Raw genomic sequence first — 21,195 nt, 5'->3', positions numbered from 1 at the left:
AACTTGGAAAACAAGAATTAGAGTTCTGTTGTGTAATTGAGAAAATTCAACCTCAAGGCTCATCACATAAACATGCATTAAAAAAATTTTAAACATAAAGAACAATATAGAATCTGACAGCTTTATAGGAATTAGCTTTAGATTTATCGAATTTGAAATATAAGATAAGATTTGATTATTTACTTACCTAAAACAGGTGATATTTTTGAAGGATTTCACTCCAGCTTGGCACAGACATGAGATGCTCATGGAAAGAAATAATGTACCAGTATACTGCTGAAATTAAATAAAAATTAGAAATTTTATTTTACTCATTTCAGTACACTATATCATGTTATGATCATGTGGTGTTTAAAGGCTACAATATGTACAATATTAAAACAGTTCAGAGAATCTGTTAAACAATTACACAATATAGGTCATTTAATAATTAAACTGATCTATAGGAATATTTAAAGAATTAAATATGACAAAGAATAACATTTTTTGTTCCTATACTAAATGCTGAAAAAATATTATGTTTCAATTTCTTCACTTCAGTCTTTGTCATTGACATACCAATCAAAACAAACAAGAAATCTGAGATTCACATGCCTAGAATTTTGTTCGTTCTACATATTTCTTCTTTTTTGAATGCCCATCTAGAGGTAATAAACATTTCCTACCAAAAACATCAAAATATTAACATAAATATTGCCTTACCGAATGATTTTGTCATCGTTTCTCTATTAACACTTTCAACACGCCAACATTCAAATCGTCCATGAAAAAATCCGCGCTCTGTTGTTGACCAATCAGAGACTTAGAATAAGTCACGTGATTGAAAATAAATAAATAAATAATTCATAATTAATTTATTTTAAATCCAAAAAAACATAATTGTGTATTTTGAAACTTATCTTAAATATTAAAAAGCCAGTTGGTGTTAAAATTTTGAAACAGAGTTCCAACAAAACGGACAAAACGGACGTCGGGGCCGCCATATTTGTGTCGTTGCCGCCATTTTGAATTTAATATTTTATTTATTTATGAAAATAACTAGTAAAACTGGGTTATTTAATCAGGCAAATAATAAAATCCACATGTCCTAGTCTTCTGCTAAAATTTTAATATAACTGGCAGTCTTTATTCCCAACATCGTAATATCTGTTAATAAATGAACATACACACACTGTATGTTGTTGTTTATCTTTCTAGCCACCCTTTTTACGATTGATTTACTTTAGATTTCAAACAACCTTTGTAAAATTGTACTATTGCGTAATACACAAGCTGAAATTTACGAAGTGTAGGCCCAAAAGGTCATCTAGTACAAACACCTGTGTCACGAGAAAACAATGGGGGAAATTAACACTGTTTTGCACACGAAGAAAAATCTGTGCAAAATATTAAATGACTTCATGAGATTATAACATTTGACCACTGTTTATATCTCTTGAACATTTATATTTCTCCAGAATTAGGGAAATTATTCCACCTTAAGATGTACATGCATATAATTTACAAAACATGAAATCTATATAATACGTATTTTCTGAGAGAGAGAGAAAGAGAGAAAGAGAGAGATTATTCCCAACTTTAGATGAAACTAGTACTTACAAGACAAATATTAATTAAACAACAATATTTATTAATGAGAGAGAGAGAGAGATTTAGAGAGAGATTTATTCCCAACTTCAGATGTAATTTACTACAAGTCTCAACTTCACATCTCTTCTGTTGAACTTAACAGTGGATGTGGCTGTGGACTGTAATTGATGAGAAAAACATTGGTAGTAAAGATGTCTAAGAAGCCCCTCTTTTTCTTTTAAAAAAAAAAATCTCAACTCACAACAAAACTGAAAAATAAATGTCTGCGTAAGTAATAGCAGTATATAATGCAATTCATTATATGAATAATTTTTAGAAAAAGAAAATTCTGCATATAAACAGTGGTACCTTTATGTAGCCCTTAATCATCCCCACCTTTTTATTCATATCCTCTGTAGATATTACAGGTATGTAAAACTGTATTACTACACTAATATAATTATGCTTATTTATTATTTTATATGATTAAATTTCAACAGTTATATAAAAAAAATTTAATTTAGGTGTATGGTAAAAAAAGAAAAAAAAAAAATATTCAGTTTAACTAAGTAGCCATTCTGCAAAATGACTAAGTCCAAATTAGGTACAAAAAAGTTACACAGAAAAATGACAAAGTCCTGAAAAGTTATGTTTTAGTTACATCTGAAAATGGCTAAGTCCAAAAAGGTACAAAAAAGTTATACAGTAAAATGGTAAAGTCCAGAAAAGTTATCTTTTAGTTACACCAGAAAATGGCTAAGTTCAAAAAGGTACAAAAAAGTTATACAGTAAAATGACAAAGTCCAGAAAAGTTATATTTTAGTTACATCTAAAAATGGCTAAGTCCATTTTAGGTACAGAAAAGTTATAACTAAAATGTAACTTTTTCTTGAGGTACAAAAAAGTTACAGAAAAGTTATAACTTAGTTATAACTTATTTCGGTATGGGAAGGATTTATGAGATTTGTTAAGAGCAGTTGGATGTGAGACCAGAGGAGTCAGTATTCCTTGATGATCTTGGAGTGAATTTAAAGGCAGCTAAGGAATTGGGCATCAGAACCATAAAGGTATTGTGATGTAGGCTTCTATATTTACAGTGGGGAAACTGATTGAAAATGTGGCAAGGGATGTTAACATTGTGAGAGTTGTCCATAACTTCTCTGTCTGAAGTATATATTTCAGCCTTCAGTGTTTAAAATTTTGTTTGAAGATGAAAAGAAATGTGATTGAACTTTCTGGGACTGTCTTAATAGAAATATGATTGACTGGTTTTAATTGTTGTAGGTAACAGATCCATACAGAGCTGTCCTTGACCTTGAACAGGAAGTAGGTGGTCTTTGTCTCCGTAGATTTGTTGATGATACGACCACTGTCCCAGAACACCTGAGAATTCCAATGGACAAACTGGAGATGTACTTGAAACAGGAGCTCAATCTTCACTCTCCAGGTAAACCATTATGTAAACATTAATCATTGTTAAAGGAAATTCAAAACATGGTACTGATAAATTTATAGAGAAAAGGGTTCAATAATGGCTATTGTTAATTTTTTTTTATAGATTTTTTTTCTAAAATGATTGAAATAATTTTTTTTACACAAGTGAACTTTGGTATCTATACATCATATCGATGTACTTGTATGAAACAAAAATTGTCAGTCCATATTAGTCCATGTCAGTCAATCTGCAGTATATGTATGAAAATTTGCATATGTCAAAATCAATAATCTAAACTACTTAAAGGCACTGAAATGAACATACTGAAAAATTTTTTTTAATATAAATTAGTTTTTGAGCCGCCACAATGAAATGGCTTTAGCATATAGTGCAACCCCTTTTCACAAAAGTTATTGCATTTAGACTTTGAAATTTTCTAATTTTGACTGTTTAATTTCCAGACTTTTTAAGCTCACCTGAGCTGAAAGCTCAAGTGAGGTTTTCTGATCACCCGTTGTCCGTCATATCCATCCGTCCGTCTGTCCATCTGTCTGTAAACTCTTCACATTTTCAACTTCTTCTCAAGAACCACTGAGCCAATTTTGACCAAACTTGGTACAAAGCATCCTTGGGTGAAGGGAAGTTTAAATTGTTAAAATAAAGGGCCAAGTCCCCTACAAAGGGGAGATAATCAAGAAAATACAAAATTGGGTGGGGTCATTAAAAAATCTTCTTCTCAAGAACCACTGGGCCAGAAAAGCTGAAACTTATGTGGAGGCATCCTAGGGTAGTGTAGATTCTAATTTGTTCAAATCATGACCCCCAGGGGTAGGGCGGGGCCACAATAGGGAATCCAAGTTTTACATTAAAATCTATAGTAAAAATCTTTAAAAATCTTCTTCTCAAGAACCACTGGGCCAGAAAAGCTGAAACTTACGTGGAAGCATCCTGGGGTAGTGTAGATTCTAATTGTTTAAATCATGACCCCTGGGGGTAGGGTGGGGCCACAATAAGTACTACAAGGGGGGGGGGGGAGAAATCAAGTGAAAAACAGCAAGGCCAAAGTTACTCGTTGAGGGTTGTGGCCCATGGGCCTCTTATTTTATTTTGCAGTGCTTTTAGATAATGAGCTGATTTTTGTAATGTGTCATTATATTCATGACTTACCTTATATACTCGCCTATAAGTCGGTCCAACTATAAGTTGGTTGTACAGTATTTTCTGAGGTAATTCTGGTAGGATTTGCCATTGACCTGCTTATAAGTCAGTACAAATTTTTGCCGGATTTGGTTGACAATTTCAAATCAATGCTCTGATGTTTTAACCTGGTTTTAATTATTATTTTTAGAAATGATGCAAATATTTAATTCTAAGTCATTAAACAAATAAGGAATTCACACTTCAGGTAAAAATAAACTACAATACAATAAACTTAAATATGTAAATACTTGTACTTTATGTATACGTAATCTTAGCATACATAAATGATATATACTATATCCAGAATTTATTCAACGATAATCGTCGGAAATTTTTATAAAATACCACATTTGGTTGTCCAGAAAATGCCAGTTTTTTCAATGACTTGCCCATTTGTCGGATATAGAGTTTGGGACCAATATTCAACTCCCAAAAATCCGACTTATAGGCAAGTATGTATGGTACAGATCAAGTTTGAGTTCCATGTTGATTGACCCATTTTTCCAAAATTTATCGTCCTTATGCAGATTTTGAAAATTTCTTTTTATTCAGTGTTTTTGGACTAAAGGTTTAAACTTATCACTCATAAATACCAATGAGTCACTAATTTTTTATACCTGGAAGTTTTAATTCTCAGAAAACATCACATTTACATTTCAGTGTCATAGGTACTCCATTTTATGTGATGGAGTATTGCAAAGGTCGAATATTCAAAGCCCTTGACTTACTGGGAATGACCAATCAGGAGAGACGTGATATTTACGTTGCCATGGCAGACACTCTTTGTAAGATTCACAGAGTGGATATTTCTAAGGCAGGGCTGGATGATTATGGTTAAAAAGGTAAAGTGTATGATAACTCGCCATTAGGAACACTGTTTGCCAAAAAGGAGAGATTTTTCTGATATAGTCAAGGGAGAATACTGAAGAATATGTGGCTCTTTGACAAAGCTTTTCTGTATAAATTGTGTTTCTTATTTTGCTAAAAGAAAAGTTAATTAAATCATTTAATATTATGTAATTACATTTATTTTTTTAGGAGGCTATTTAAGGAGGAACCTTAATCGGTGGACAAAGCAGTATGAGGCCAGTAAGACAGAGGAAATTGAAGCTATGAACAAGCTTATAGACTGGCTATCTCAACACCAGCCAGAAAAGGAAGCTGTTACCTTGCTCATGGCGACTTCAGGTGTAGTCAAGTCTTCATCTTTTAGGAATAAATTGTTTGGTAATTTTTGTGGTTCATTGGAAGTTGCAAAAAAAAAAAACAAAACAAAACAAAACAAAACTATAACACACCCAAGTCTCTTTTCAACACACCAGTCAATATATTTGATTAAAATGGCAATACAGAAATTTTGATGGTTGAAAATAGAAAAATTCTGAGTATAAGAAAATTACTCAATACACTGTGTACAAAATATAGAAATACATGTATTTAGGTTTAGAGATGCATTTATGACTTGTTAATAGTTTTGGAAAAACGAAGGTTAGCTTAATATGAATCATCTGTGAAGTTATAATACTGCATTACAGACTGGATAATTTAATTTTCCACCCAACAAAACCAGAAATGATTGGTGTCCTAGACTGGGAGCTCTCCACAATAGGAGATCTGATTACAGACCTGTCAATATGCCTCCTCAACTTCTACATGCCGGCCAATATTTCCCCATGATCAAATGTAAGCTTTTTCATTCATATATTTTAATTTATTTTTCATTAGTCAACTGAGGATGGGATTGTGTCTCATTATGGATTTGTGATGAAAATCTCTGATAACAATATCACAGAAATTTGCAAAAGCTTGCAAAAGTGAAAAGCTTAAGAACTGTAATTTGTTTTATTTTTATTACCAGAATTTCTGAAAAACCACTAATTTAAGGCACTCTAAATTACACAAATTTGTTTTCACGTAAGAGGTTTTCTGAATGTAAAAGTAATGTTGACAGCATTTTCGGATGAAGAGGAGTTTCTTTCCCTTTTTAGGTCACCTGAGTCACTCAGGTGACCTATTGCTATCCGTTTTCGTCCGTCGGCGTGCGTCGTGCGTTGTGCGTTAACATTTGAACATTTTCAGCTTCTTCTCTGAAACCGCTCAACCAATTTCAACCAAATTTGGCATATAACATCTATGGGTGAAGGGGGACAAAATTTGTGAATTTCATGGTCCCTGCCCCCCTGGGGCCTGAGGGGTGGGGCAAAAACCACTAAAATTAATGCAATCTTTAAAAATCTTCTTCTTTATTCCTGGACATCAAGCAGTCAAACTGTTAGCATGATTGTAATAAGCATTGAGCCCTCTACCAAAATTGTGAAATTCATGGCCCCAGGGTAAGGGGTTCTGGGGCTAGGGCGGGGCTATATAGATCATATAGTAAAAGTGCATTATTTCTTCAAAAATCTTCTTCTCTGCTCCTGGGTATAAAATAAACTAACTAAGTACACAGTTATGATAAGCAAGAATGCCCGTTCCAAAATTGTGAATTTCATGGCCCCTGGGTCAGGGGTTCTGGTGAAAGGGGGGGGCTCTATTGATTATATAGTGAAAATGCATTATTTCTTTGAAAATCTTCTTCTCTGCTTATGGGTATGAAATAAACTAACTAAGTACATAGTTATGATGAACAAAAGTGCCTCTTCCAAAATTGTGAATTTCATGGCCCCAGGGTCAGGGGTTCTGGTGTAAGGGTGGGGCTTTATTAATTATATAGTGAAAACACATTATTTCTTTGAAAATCTTCTTCGTTGCTCCTGGGTATTAAACAAACTAATTAAGTACATAGTTTTGATGAGCAAGAGTGCCTCTTCCAAAATTATGAATTTCATGGCCTTGGGTGAGGGGTTCTGGTGAAAGGGGGGGGGGGGGCTCTATTGATTATGTAGTGAAAATGTATTATTTCTTTGAAAATCTTCTTCTCTGCTCATAAGTATCAAAGAAACTAACTAAGAACATAGTTATGATGAGCAAGAGTGCCTCTTCAGAAATTTTGAATTTCATTGCCCCTGGGTCAGGGGTTTTGGTGAAGGGGGGGGGGGTTATTGATTATATAGTGAAAATGCATTATTTCTTTGAATATCTTCTTCTCTGCTTATGGGTATTAAAGAAATTAACTAAAAACATAGTTATGATGAGCAAGAGTGCCTCTTCAGAAATTGTGAATTTCATGGCCCCTGAATCAGGGGTTCTGCTGTTAGGGTGGGGCTCTATTGATTATATAGTGAAAATGCATCAATTCTTTGAAAATCTTCTTTGCTCCTGGGTATTATTTAAACAAAGGAATTGCATGGTTATGATAAGCAAAAATGCCTCTTCCAAAATTGTGAAATTCATGGCCCCAGGGTCAGGGGTTCTTGTGAAAGGGGGGGGGGGTGGCTCTACTGATTATATAGTGAAAATTCATAATTTCTTTCAAAATATTTTTTCTACTCCTGGTTATAAAGCAAAGAAACAATTGTATAGTTATGATGAACAAGGATGCTTTTACAAAATTTTTAAACTTGTGGTCCCAGGGGTTCTGCTGTTTTTCTGAGGGGGTGGGAGGGGGGGGGGGCTCTATTGATAATATAGTGAAAATGTGTGAATTCTTTGAAAATCTTCAACTAATTGCATAGTTATGATGATGAGGGTACCTCTTCTAAATTTGTAAATTTCATGACCCTCGGTCATGGTTCTGGTGTTAGGGTAGGGCTGTGTTAAATAGTAAAAGTGCATTATTTCTTTGAAAATCTTCTCTGCTCATGGGCATATTGGAGGCAAACAGAGTAAAAGTTTTAATAAGCAAGGGTATTTTTACCAGAATTTTAAACATCTGGACCATTTGGTCAAGTGTTCTGGTCCTGGCAAGGGCTCTATTAATTTGTATTCTACTGAGTAAAGTTATTCCCCTTTGCCATTCACCTTTGATAATTAATCAGTGTAGATAATGTATTTGAAAGGTTAATAGAATAAGAGAATTATGCAAGAACATTGATTGTATAATACAAAAAGTACTTTCCTAGTTTTAATGATCAGGTAGACCTGGAAGTAATAGATGAATAAAAGTGAAACAAAAATAACTTATCTTTTTTAATGTTCTTCAAAGGCCAAGTGAGGCCAGTTTGAGATATTTTGTAAAAAGTCTGTATGGTAATAGCGATAAATGGGGGACAGATAGATAAATCTTACTATTTTCCTTGCTTTTGGAAAAAAAAGCTTTATTAGGTCACCTGAGTCACTCAGGTGACCTATTGCTATCCGTTCTCGTCCGTCGGCGTGCGTCGTGTGTTAACATTTGAACATTTTTAGCTTCTTCTCTGAAACCGCTTAACCAATTTCAACCAAATTTGGCATATAGCATCTATGGGTGAAGGGGAACAAAAATTGTGAATTTCATGGTCCCTGCCCCCCTGGGGCCTGAGGGGTGGGGCTAAAACCACCAAAAATAATGCAATCTTTAAAAATCTTCTTCTTTACTCCAGGACATCAAGCAGTCAAACTGTTGGCATCATTGTAATAAGCAGTGAGCCCTCTACATAAATTGTGAAATTCATGGCCCCAGGGTCAGGGGTTCTGGCCCCAGGGTGGGGCTATAGATCATATAGTGAAAGTGCATTATTTCTTTGAAAATCTTCTTCTCTGCTCCTGGGTATTAAATAAAGTAACTAAGTACATAGTTATGAATAGCAAGAGTGCCTCTTCCAAAATTGTGAAATTCATGGCCCCAGGGTCAGGGGTTCTGGTGTTAGGGTGGGGCTCTATTGATTATATAGTGAAAATGCATTAATTCTTTGAAAATCTTCTTCTCTGCTCCTGGGTATTAAATAAAGTAACTAAGTACATAGTTATGAATAGCAAGAGTGCCTTTTCCGAAATTGTGAAATTCATGGCCCCAGGGTCAGGGGTTCTGGCCCCAGGGTGGGTCTATATAGATCATATAGTGAAAGTGCATTAATTCTTTGAAAATCTTCTTCTCTGCTCCTGGGTATTAAATAAAGTAACTAAGTACATAGTTATGAAGAGCAAGAGTGCCTCTTCCAAAATTGTGAAATTCATGGCCCCAGGGTCAGGGGTTCTGGTGTTAGGGCGGGGCTCTATTGATTATATAATGAAAATGCATTAATTCTTTGAAAATCTTCTTCTCTGCTCCTGGGTATTAAATAAAGTAACTAAGTACATAGTTATGATGAGCAAGAGTGCCTCTTCAAAAATTGTGAAATTCATGGCCCCAGGGTCAGGGGTTCTGGTGTAAGGGTGGGGCTCTGTTGATCATATAGTGAAATTGCATTAATTCTTTGAAAATCTTTTTCTCTGCTCCTGGGTATTAAATAAAGTAACTAAGTACATAGTTATGAAGAGCAAGAGTGCCTCTTCCAAAATTGTGAAATTCATGGCCCCAGGGTCAGGGGTTCTGGTGTTAGGGCGGGGCTCTATTGATTATATAATGAAAATGCATTAATTCTTTGAAAATCTTCTTCTCTGCTCCTGGGTATTAAATAAAGTAACTAAGTACATAGTTATGATGAGCAAGAGTGCCTCTTCAAAAATTGTGAAATTCATGGCCCCAGGGTCAGGGGTTCTGGTGTAAGGGTGGGGCTCTGTTGATCATATAGTGAAATTGCATTAATTCTTTGAAAATCTTCTTCTCTGCTCCTGGGTATTAAATAAAGTAACTAAGTACATAGTTATGAATAGCAAGAGTGCCTCTTCCAAAAGTGTGAAATTCATGGCCCCAGGGTCAGGGGTTCTGGTGTAAGGGCAGGGCTCTATTGATTATCTAGTGAAAATGCATTAATTCTTTGAAAATCTTCTTCTCTGCTCCAGGGTATTATTTAAACAAACTAAGTACATGGTTATGATGCATAAGGATGCCTTTTCAAAAATTGTGAATTTCATGGCCCCAGGGTCAGGGGTTCTGGTGTTAGGGCGGGGCTCTATTGATTATATAGTGAAAATGCATTGATTCTTTGAAAATCGTCTTCTCTGCTACTGGAGATTATTTAAACAAACTAAGTGCATGATTATGATGGGCAAGGATGCCTCTTCCAAAATTTTTAAATATATGGCCTCAGTTTTTGGGGTTCTTGAGGAAGGGGGGGGGGCTCTATTGATTATATAGTGAAAAAGCATTAATTCTATTAATTAATCATTAATTAATCCTGTCTGCTCCTTAGCGTTGAGCTGATAAATAAATTGCTTAGCTATGATGAAAATGTGAGCTTCGAACAGAATTTTTAAATCTTGTGGTCCTAGGGTCAGGGGTTCTGGCATAACTAGGGGGGGGGGGGGCTTTTGATAATATAGTGCAAAAGTGTTAATTCTTTGAAGTCCATAGGTATGATGATGAGGGTAACTCTTCCAAATTTGTAAATTTCTTGACCCTTGGTCTTGGGTTCTGGTGTTAGGGTAAGGCTTTGTTGAAGCATTGTACCTGTGAAATTCTTCTCTGCTTCTGGGCATATCGGAAGAAAACTGAGTAAAAGTTTAAATGATATAAGTAAGCGTATTTCTACCAGATTTTTGAACATCTGGACCATTTGTCTAAGCATTCTAGTCCTGGGCAGGGCTCTATTAATTTGTATTCTACTGAGAGAAGTTATTCCCCTTTTCCATTCACCTTTAATCTCTGTAAATAATGTATTTGAAAGGTTAATAGAATAAGATAATTATGCAAGAATGTTTATCATATAATTCAAAAAGTATTTTCTTAGTTTTAATAATCAGGTTGACCTGTAAGTAATAGATAAATAAAAATGAGACAAAAATAACTTATCTTATTAAAAGTTCTTCAAAGACCATAAGAGAGGTCAATGCTAGAGCTCTTAATATGGGATTAAAAATAGTACTGAAGCACTAATAGTTTGTTAATAGTCTGCATGGTGATAGTGTTAAGTGGGGGACAGATTAGAACTTAATTTATGAGTTGATACTGAATATAAGACTAATTATTTTGTTGATCCTGATCTTCCTACTTCTCTTGCTTTAGGGCAACAAAGCTTCATCTATCAGTGTATTTAACTTCTAAATTGTTGTATTATACTCAGGTGACCGTTAAGGCCCTTGGGCCTCTTGTTTTACATAAAGATCATGACTTTTTTCCTAAAATGAGACAATTAAAAATTAAAGGAGGATTGTTTAGTATTTTAAAATATCTCTAAATTGATGATTGCAGCTTTTAAAGAAACAGATGTTAGATCACTAGGGATACCCACTGTTGAGGAGTTCATCGACATTTACTGTCAGAGAATAGGGATTCCTTCCATACCAAACTGGGATTTTTATGTGGTTTTCGGACTTTTCAGGTTCGCAGCAATCTTACTGGATGTCTACAAATGAGCTATATCAGGTAAGATTAATTGATATAGAGTGTTCACAATCTGACTGGATGTCTACAAATGAGCTATATCAGGTAAGATTAATTGATATAGAGTGTTCACAATCTGACAGGGTGTCTACAAACGAGCTATATCAGGTAAGACTAATTGATATAGAGTGTTCACAATCTGACAGGGTGTCTACAAACGAGCTATATCAGGTAAAACTAATTAATATAGAGTGTTCACAATCTGACTGGATGTCTACAAACGAGCTATATCAGGTAAACCTAATTAATTAAATTAATTTAGGGTATACAGTCAGACAAGATTTGCTAGTTAAGGTAACACAGTTTTGGAGGATGGGGGGCGGGGTCTAAGTGGACTATGTCGATTAAGGTTCAATTCATATAGAGTATATAGACAAGTTCAATATTTAAGGTACACAGTTTGGGGGGGGGGGGATGGGGGCGGGGTCTAAGTGGACTATGTTAGGTAAGGTTCAATTGATAATAGAGTACCTATATAGACAAGTTTTACTATTTAAGGTAACACAGCTTTGGGAGTGGGAGATGGGGGCAGAGTTTAAATGGACTACGTATCAGCTAATTCTTGATTACCGTTAATAAATGAATACGATACAATGTTTTTCATATACTTTTTTCGATTCGTATGATTACTTAAGGAATGAATTTAATAGGTACCCAATTAATACGGTATAAAGTGGGTTGGGGTAGTTTATGCTTTATAAACCGCGAAGCGGTTTATAAAAACGCGTAAACTGTTCCAACCCGCTTTAGACAGCATAAATTGGGTAGCTATTAATTTCATTTCTTATAATTTAATTTTCATTCATTCTGTATAAGGAAAAAAGATGATTGCCCTTAAAAATGACTTTAAATTGTACTAAATTTAAATGTAACGTCAAGCAGATCAATATGTTTTTGACACAAGTCATTGTGATGTGGGAAACCCAATTTATAAGATATAAAATGATTTTTTAATCCAATCAAATACTGCGTAATAACTAGAATTAAATCATAAGGTCTTGAACTTCGAGCCTGATTTAATTGTTGCTTATTTCACAAGGCAGTATATAAATATATTTAAATATATATCCATGTTATTAAATGTAATTTTTTCAAATTCAATTTTGGGCATCAATTTTAATAAAAAATGAGTTAATTGCTCTTGTCATTTGAACCATGCAGGCTCAACTGTGTCGACTTGCATTAGTTATTCATTTTAAACATATCCATCTTGACAATGTACGGTATTAGTTACACAAAGCTATTATAACATAATTACACATCAATTATCCTCCTGGATTGGAAAATCTTAAATTGGTAATTACAAGTAAATGATTTCGACTGCACAATAAATACCTTAAGCCTATATATTCAGCCAGGTGGACAGACTAATTGAATATATAGCAATAATTTAACACAATGTTTAAAAATTATTTAGAGTAATATATTGAATTAATATTTTACTTAAACTACTAGTAAAACTCCACTCCATACCTGGTGATTGCACTAAATTGTGAATATGTTAATTTATGTACACATACAGTAATATGAAGTGTACAGACAAGTTTTACTATTAAAGTAACACAGTTTGGGGATGGGGGCAGGGCCTATATAGAAAAGTTTTACTATTTGAGGTAGCACATTTTTTTAGGTTGGGGATGGGCAATGGGTACAAATAGACCATGTCAGGTTAGAAGGAGTTTGAATCGGGTAGGATCACATTTAAAGGATCAGCTATATGCATCTGGGAAGACGTTGACTTTGAGACTTAAAATGAGAATGTTCAGCGAGTTTCTATGCATGTATACAGACAAATATAGCTTTTGATGAAATAAGGACTAGATTCTGAAGCACAGAAAGCATCCTTTAGTAGACAGTGTTGAGGAGTTGATCATTTGTCATTAAGATAATGGAGGCGTACTTGTTTAGAGCATTGCCAGTAATCATGTTTTTGGTTTAATGCTTATTTTATGTTCACATCAACCATAGGCAGAAGTGAACCATCAGCCATTGGCAGACGTGAGCCTTTTGTTGAATAATGTTCACAATCTGTCAGTCTGTATATTTTGGGTTTCCACATTTTAAACTCTTCTCCAGTAAGACTGTATGACAGTGTGTATAAGTAGCAAACATGATACTGTATTTTTTTCACTAGTCATTTTAATTTTTTAAATGCATTTAGCTCTGATATCAGAGAGGCAATTTCAATCAGGTTTGGTATATCTCAGGGAAAAAAATTAATCTCAAGGACACAGTACTATCCTCTTAGGATGTTAACAATGCCAAAACCTATTAAAAAATGAACAATATTTAAAAATTTCTTTTCCTTTGCATCAAGCAGACAAACATTTCATATTTGCAATTTAATAATGAGAAAAGAACTATCTACCAAAATTGTGTTTTGAATGCCCTCTAGGTCTCGAGTTCAGGCCCCAGGATTAACTTGTCAAATCCTCTTTGTCATTGAATCAGGTCCAAAGGAGGGGGGTGGGGAGGGGGGCTATAAGCACATGTTACACACTCCTGCACAGGTACCAGGCTAACTGGTTACCTTGTATGCATATTTTAAAAAAAAAATTAATTAAATGTTTCAAAACTTTATATTCAGAGTGATTATCATGAATGGATTTTGAAAGTGGGAATTGGTATTTTTGAATTTTTTTTTTTTTTTTTTTTTTTTTTTTTTTTTTTTTTTGAAGAATTCATTTAATTCAACAAAGAAATTGATATATAGTTCTAAAAATGCGATTACTTTTGTTCTTATTGCCATGCAGTTTAATGTAAGCAAATCACTTTGACACATGGAAATGCATAAGGAATATGTATACGTTAAAAAAATAATTATAGATGTACTTGTGACTGCACTTTGATGCCATTTGAAACTGGTTATCATAAAAGGTAATCTACCTGTAGATTCACCTGAGTTCAAAATCTAGGTCATGTCAGTAATCAGGTTGTTCTAAGTCAGGTAAGACTCCAGTTTGATTTGTCTTCTACATGTATAAGAGGTATATGGTGCTGTAGGAACAGCTTAAAGGTCATGGTTATTGGTCAGAATGATAGCTATGACAATTTTTATATTTTTTAAACAAATTTTCGATGCAATAATTTGGATATTTTTAAACCTTCATACTTCTTGTTTATTGCATACAATGAAAAAGTAAGATTAAATATTTTTCTCAATTTGGGGATACATTGGTCAAAGATCAAGTCAAAGGTCAAGGTTATTGATATGAGCATGATGATGCATTGACTTGGGCATTTTGGTAACCGACAGATTGTATTTCCTGCATATCTCACTGGGTCAAAGTCAAGGTCAAGTTATATTACATTCTCTTGAAAACTTTTTCATTTAGAACATACACACACAAGCAACATTCACTAAACTTTAAAAAAGAAAAAACCTTCTCAAAGGATAAAGGACAAAAGGTCATTGAAAGAAGCATACAGTGGAGACCTGCTATGACCTTTTCAGTTTTCTAGTTATACTCAGAATGACTGCTTTTTCATGTGTTAGTATAATGTTAACATATTTTTTCTATAGGACAAGGCAGTGCACCTATTGCTGTGTTTGTTGGAGAATTTGCTAAGCTGATAGCAGAGGTAGGGTGGAAGATTGCCTCCAGCAGTAACCTCCAACCTACAGTTTCCCCAGCCGGTGGGGGCATTCAGACAGAAAAAATGTCAGGAAAGAGGAACTACAGCACAGACACCCCAGGGACAGTCAGTAAGAATGTAAACTTGTCTCCAACTTCGATACATTGAAAAATTATGTGTCTTTAAGAAAGCTGATCAACAAGTATAATCAATATAAAATATATAAGATAAAGCTTCTTTTTTTTTTTAAATTTCAAAAATAGTGTTTTAGAATGTGATTTGTTCATGTTTTTGCATTTTTAAGATAAATGCATTATGTTTATCTTGCAAAGGATTTTAAGTCACCAGCTTAATTATTTCAGCTTATCCCTTGCAAGTCTTTGTATAAGAAAGTCGAGATATATATAACATGCCATTCCCATTGTAAACATATATAAATGTGTATAGCAGGTTTCTTTAGCAGGTTTAAAATTTGGCATTTTGCTTGCTCAAAGGTATGCCAGTATTAAATTTGGGTGGTACATTGAGTTCCACAACATTATAAACCAGTAGCATAATTTTATACCACTTACAAGGAGAGTGATATATTTATACAACATACAAAACGGAAATTAATTTTTTTTTTGTACAAATGGGTCTAATATGTTGTAACAATCTGCTTAGTGTAACCATACTCGTAATAAAATATATTCTTTACTTATACAGTATGTATTGAATATGAATACTGACCAGCATGTTCTGTTTTCCAGATCAAATGGCAGTATCTCCAGAAGGATTGTCCCCTAGGGCCAAGGACTTTTATGACCGGGTCAAGGACTTCATAGAGAAGGAGGTCAAACCAGTAGAGAAGGAGATTATGGAATTTTATAAACCTGAGCAAAACCACTGGAAAGTTTGTCCAGTGGTCCCAAGGCTGAAGGTAAGCAAGAGGGAGACAGAGATGTGAGGGTTATTTTCAGAATAAATAAACATAGAATAATAAATTTTGTTTAATTCAGTGGTTAGATAAAAGTCAATAAATTCTTAAGTGAAAACAGTTTGTTATTGTAAACAAGATTTGTTATTCAGGAAAAAGCTAAAGCTGCAGGGTTATGGAACTTGTATCTCCCGAGGGAATCAGACCCAGGAATGAAGTACGGGGCAGGTCTCTCAAATCTGGAGTATGCATTCATGTGTGAGGAGATGGGAAAATGTCCCCTATCATCAGAGGTACCGAATTCTAAGAATGCATACTGACTTGTACTTTGTATCCTTATTGTATTGTATACAAACTATATATAGTTTAAGTATATTGATCTAATTAATAAAACATACAAAAGTGTCAGCTTATAGTGAGGGTACACAAATTACATTGTACAACTTGTCTTTTGTAATTGATTCACCAGATGTATACTGCCAAGTCAGTTTTTAAGTTGGTGAAATCTGTGGACTGATTAAGCTCCTTACAAAGCTCACAGAATGTTAATCAGCATTTGAAATTGGAAATGATAGTTGCTTCATTTGTTTATTTAGGTGTTTAACTGCCTGGCCCCTGATACAGGAAACATGGAGGTCTTGGTAAGGTACGGGACAGAGGAACAGAAACGACAGTGGTTATTGCCCTTGCTCAATGGAGAAATCAAGTCCTGCTTTGGCATGACAGAACCTCAGGTATAGATCAAAATAGCTTCAATATTCATTCTTGTCCTGAAATGGACTATTTTTCTATTTCTTATGCCTGATGTAATTGCTTATTGGTCCAAAAATGTCAATTTAGTATAAGCAGTTTAATTATAGACAGTTCCCTTTCTTTGACACTATTTTTGTTGCAACATTTTGTCTTGTTTACAGGGTTGAATTATACTCAGGTGACCATTAAGGCCTCTGGGCCTCTTGTTACTATTTTCTTTATTTCCCTGATTATTTTTAGGTAGCTTCTTCAGATGCCACAAATATTGAATCCTCCATCACCAGAGAGGGGGATCATTATGTCATTAATGGACACAAATGGTGGACTTCAGGTATTACGTCATGTCAGAGTGTAATCTTTACAGTAATTTACAGTCAGTGCTCATATTTATATCCTCTGGTATTACACTGTGTCATATGTAATCATCATAGTAATTTATAATCAGTGCTCAATTTTTTTCTCTGCATTTCTTTGACATAAAATTCTGCAATGTTAATAATCATTATTGAAAATCCTGCAACAAAAGAAACCAAAGAACAGGCAGGGAACCAATATAAATATTATAATAGATTTACTTAGTATCTTTTTGTAAGTCACACATCAGATTTGTATATTATATACATGTTATATTATATGTATATTATATATATATATTATGCATATAATACAGCCCCCAAATAGTTGAATTTCAACAATTTAAAGAAATTTATTATTTTTTAAGTTGACCAGTATTTAATGTAAATAAACCAATTGACAGGTGCTTTACACCCAGACTGTAAAGTCTGTATATTCATGGGGAAAACAGACAAGTCTGCTGCCATACACAGACAACAGAGTATGATCCTTGTCCCAATGGATGCCCCCGGGGTGAAAGTTGTCAGACCCCTCACAATGTTTGGCTATTTAGACTATCCAGGTCAGAAAAAAAATCACGTTTTACTTTCTTAAGAAAAAATTTTGTTGAATCCTTTTATTTGTTTTAATTGGTTAATAAATTTTTACTTAAATTAATCAATGTGGTGAAATTTTCCTCTTTTTTTAACAGCTGGGCATGCAGAGGTGATATTTGAAAATGTCAAAGTTCCTTTAGGCAACATGTTGCTTGGTGAGGGGCGTGGTTTTGAGATTGCTCAAGGTCGCTTGGGTCCTGGCAGGATTCACCACTGTATGAGACTTATTGGCTATGCTGAGAGAGCCCTAGAACTCATGCTGGACAGAGTATGTGTATACGAACTCAATATGTTTAGACACCTATATATTGCATTTTAAGCACATAGAGTTAATGAATTGATGATTAATAATTTTGACTATCTATTCTACCTCATACTAATGTAGTGAGCTTCAGACAGCCATGATGGCTTCAAAATACCTAGCTTTAATTTTCAGACTCAGAATAGGGTTGCCTTTGGAAAGCCTCTGGCAGCACAAGGAACCATACAGCAAGATGTGGCCAAGTCTAGGATAGAGATCGAACAGACCCGTCTATTGGTGCTCAAGGCAGCTCGTATGATGGATAACTATGGCAACAAGGCAAGAAAAAGAGCTTAAAAATAACAACTTCAGAGATTGAAATCATAAAGTAACTGTCAGAAAAGTAAAATATGTAAATGATTGGGTTGTTCTGCATTTGGTAAATTTATTTAATTATCACGTGTCTAAACAGGTGGCAGCTCCAGAAATAGCCATGATTAAGGTGGCTGCTCCCAACATGGCTCTCAGTGTAATTGATCGTGCCATACAGGTAATACAGCACAGTAACTATAAAATATCTACATGTATACTTCATAAACAGAGCTGTATGTATATTGAAATCTCCATACCTCACACTTAAAGCACTTATCATAGTACTGGATCACACATTCCACTGGTCAACCTAAATATTTATTGTCCTTTCAGACATTTTTGGCCTTTTTTTGTTTTGTTTTTCAGAAAAAATAAAGATTTTAATCACATTAACTTATAATTGATGATACCTTTCTTTCAGTTAATTGTCAGTCTTTAAATATTCATATTTTTTTCTTCACTTCTGATTTTTAAATAATTATTCACAATTTATAAATTCAATTTGAAGAATTATTGTCCATAGAAAATAAATAGAAAATTTTTCAATGCAAAATTTTGACAGGATTTAAATTAGTTTGCTAGTTTTGTGTAATATGTGAATTGCTAATACTCAAATACGGTAACAGCAAAACCTGCATGCATATGCAATTCCTTTTAAATAAAATATGCTGTATTTGATTCCAAAGAAACCAGATCGGGATTCTGATCTGTACTGATTCATTGACTTGGACTTCTCACACTGTCTGGATTCCTGAATCAACCTACTCACCCCCAAAGGTGGTCTCTCTTGAGTTTAGGATGTATGAATATTTTTTATTGCCAAGTAGACAGAATTTACTGAATATGGTTTTACTGAAATCAATCACTGCATGAGTATATCTTGTAAGGACTTATTTTAAACTGGTTCCCTTTTAGGCCCATGGTGGAGCTGGTCTGAGTGACGGTTTTATTCTTGCCAAATTGTTTTCCTGGGCCAGAGTTCTGCGACTTGCAGATGGCCCAGATGAGGTTCATCTTCGAAGCATTTCACGACAGGAATACAGAAAATATAATTCATCAAAACTTTAACAGGTGCGTGGCATTTCTGCAAGTACGTTTATTGAACAATATTTAAAAAGGCCATTGAGTGAGTCCATGAGTGGAAAAGTACAGAAATATCTATCTATAAAGCGTGGTTCATATTTTAGTACTATCATTCCAGCAAATACTCATGAACACTGCTTAAGAGTTATTTTATTTAAATATTATTCATAGAAAAAACTGAAAGCTCTAATTCATGATTATGCCAAATAGTCAGCGACATCTATGCTGAAGTTTGAACGTGCTAAGTTGGACCATGTAGAGTATATTGGTTGTATTTTATGTACCAGGGGTGGCACATTATACAAGGAGTGTTTAAGTATCTGAGAAAGATTTTGTCAAACATCTTGTGCTTCAATCTAATCTCATGGCTATATGATATTGTTGCAGTTACACAGAAACACAGATGACCAAGTACCATTAGCCTGCAGTTATTCTTCAATTTTGATGTAATTTCAGTAGACCTGGAACATGACTGTATTTTATTGAATGTGTACTACCCTAATGATTGTTTACTACACATGGCTTAAATTGTTGCTAAATGTCCTATTTCATAATGAGTTTTATCAGTTTCAGAATACTTTACTAGTTCTAGATTTTGACATGTTTCTTCAATGTTTATTATTGCATTACAACAATAACTAATATTTTATTGTCAGGTTTTGTTTTTCAGGTCTACGGTGGTGCTGGCGTATCATCTGATTTCTGTTTGGCTAGACTGTACACAAGTGCTCGTGTGTTACGCTTGGCTGATGGACCAGATGAAGTTCATTTGCGGCAGGTTGCCAAGTTTGAGTACAGAAAGGCCAAATTATAAATACCACTTCAATTGACTATTCAGTATGTCTGTGATGATTTTTTTAAAACTGTGATTTCATTGAATCAATGTTACACACTGTATTATAGTGTGAACTCCCACAATAATCATGTCCTATAATGAAATTATGATGTTACATGTATATGCCTATTGTTATATTATTTTTATACAGAATAAAACAAATTACATCATATTCCGCATACAGATGTATAAAAGTATAATAATACTGTAAATATAATTTTTTCCACAGGTCATTATTCTGCGGAATTACAATTTCTGTTCAATCTACGGGTAGGAAATTATGTGGATTTCTTGGACTGTCATTGTATTTCTTAATGTACTTTCAGTTTACTTGGACACCCCTCTCCCATTGTCAAATACTTGCTGATGCTCCTGCCTCATTTATAGATTATGAATGGAACTTACATGAATCTTCCTTAGAACAATAAGTATACCTGTGATAGAACAATAAGTATACCTGTGAGAAATACCTGCAGAAAATTTGTGATCGCATATGTAGCAAATATTCATTCCACGCTGAAAAAACCATGTCTACAGTAATTTGGTGTATAGCCATAAATCTTCATAAAAGCAAGTAACAAGTTATTAACCAAAGTTTCAAATTATTGTTTAAAGGTGACCCATTGCTATCTGTTTTTGTGTGTAAGCTCTTGAACATTTCAGCTTCTTCTCTGGAAGTGCTGAACCACCAATTTTAGCCAATTTTGGTATATAGCATCAATGTGAAAATAATGCACTTTGTATGTTGGGTTAGATTCATTATTGTTCATGGATGAGCATCAGAAAACTGGGGTTCTTAAAAAGAAATTGAGATTTTGTTGAAATTCATATATGTTGATGAGGATTAATTGGCACTACAATTTCCAGAAATTTTGAAAAAACTAGATGTGGCATGAAAGTCCACTGCTGAGGAGCAATTTCAA

The 21,195-nt window shown here is 34.1% G+C and overlaps 1 pseudogene; it reads left to right on the top strand.

Moving 5' to 3' along the window:
* The first annotated feature begins 2,513 nt into the window (after nucleotides 1-2,513).
* Nucleotides 2,514-20,444, top strand: LOC133205108 (acyl-CoA dehydrogenase family member 10-like; annotated as a pseudogene).
* Nucleotides 20,445-21,195: the final 751 nt, after the last annotated feature.

Source organism: Saccostrea echinata, unplaced genomic scaffold (genome assembly GCF_033153115.1).
Source record: "Saccostrea echinata isolate AGI-Se365-2 ecotype Australia unplaced genomic scaffold, CSIRO_AGI_Sech_v1 ptg000054l, whole genome shotgun sequence".
Classification (NCBI taxonomy): domain Eukaryota; kingdom Metazoa; phylum Mollusca; class Bivalvia; order Ostreida; family Ostreidae; genus Saccostrea; species Saccostrea echinata.
Note: the sequence above shows the minus strand (reverse complement) of the source record. Positions and strands in the feature narration are given on the sequence as shown.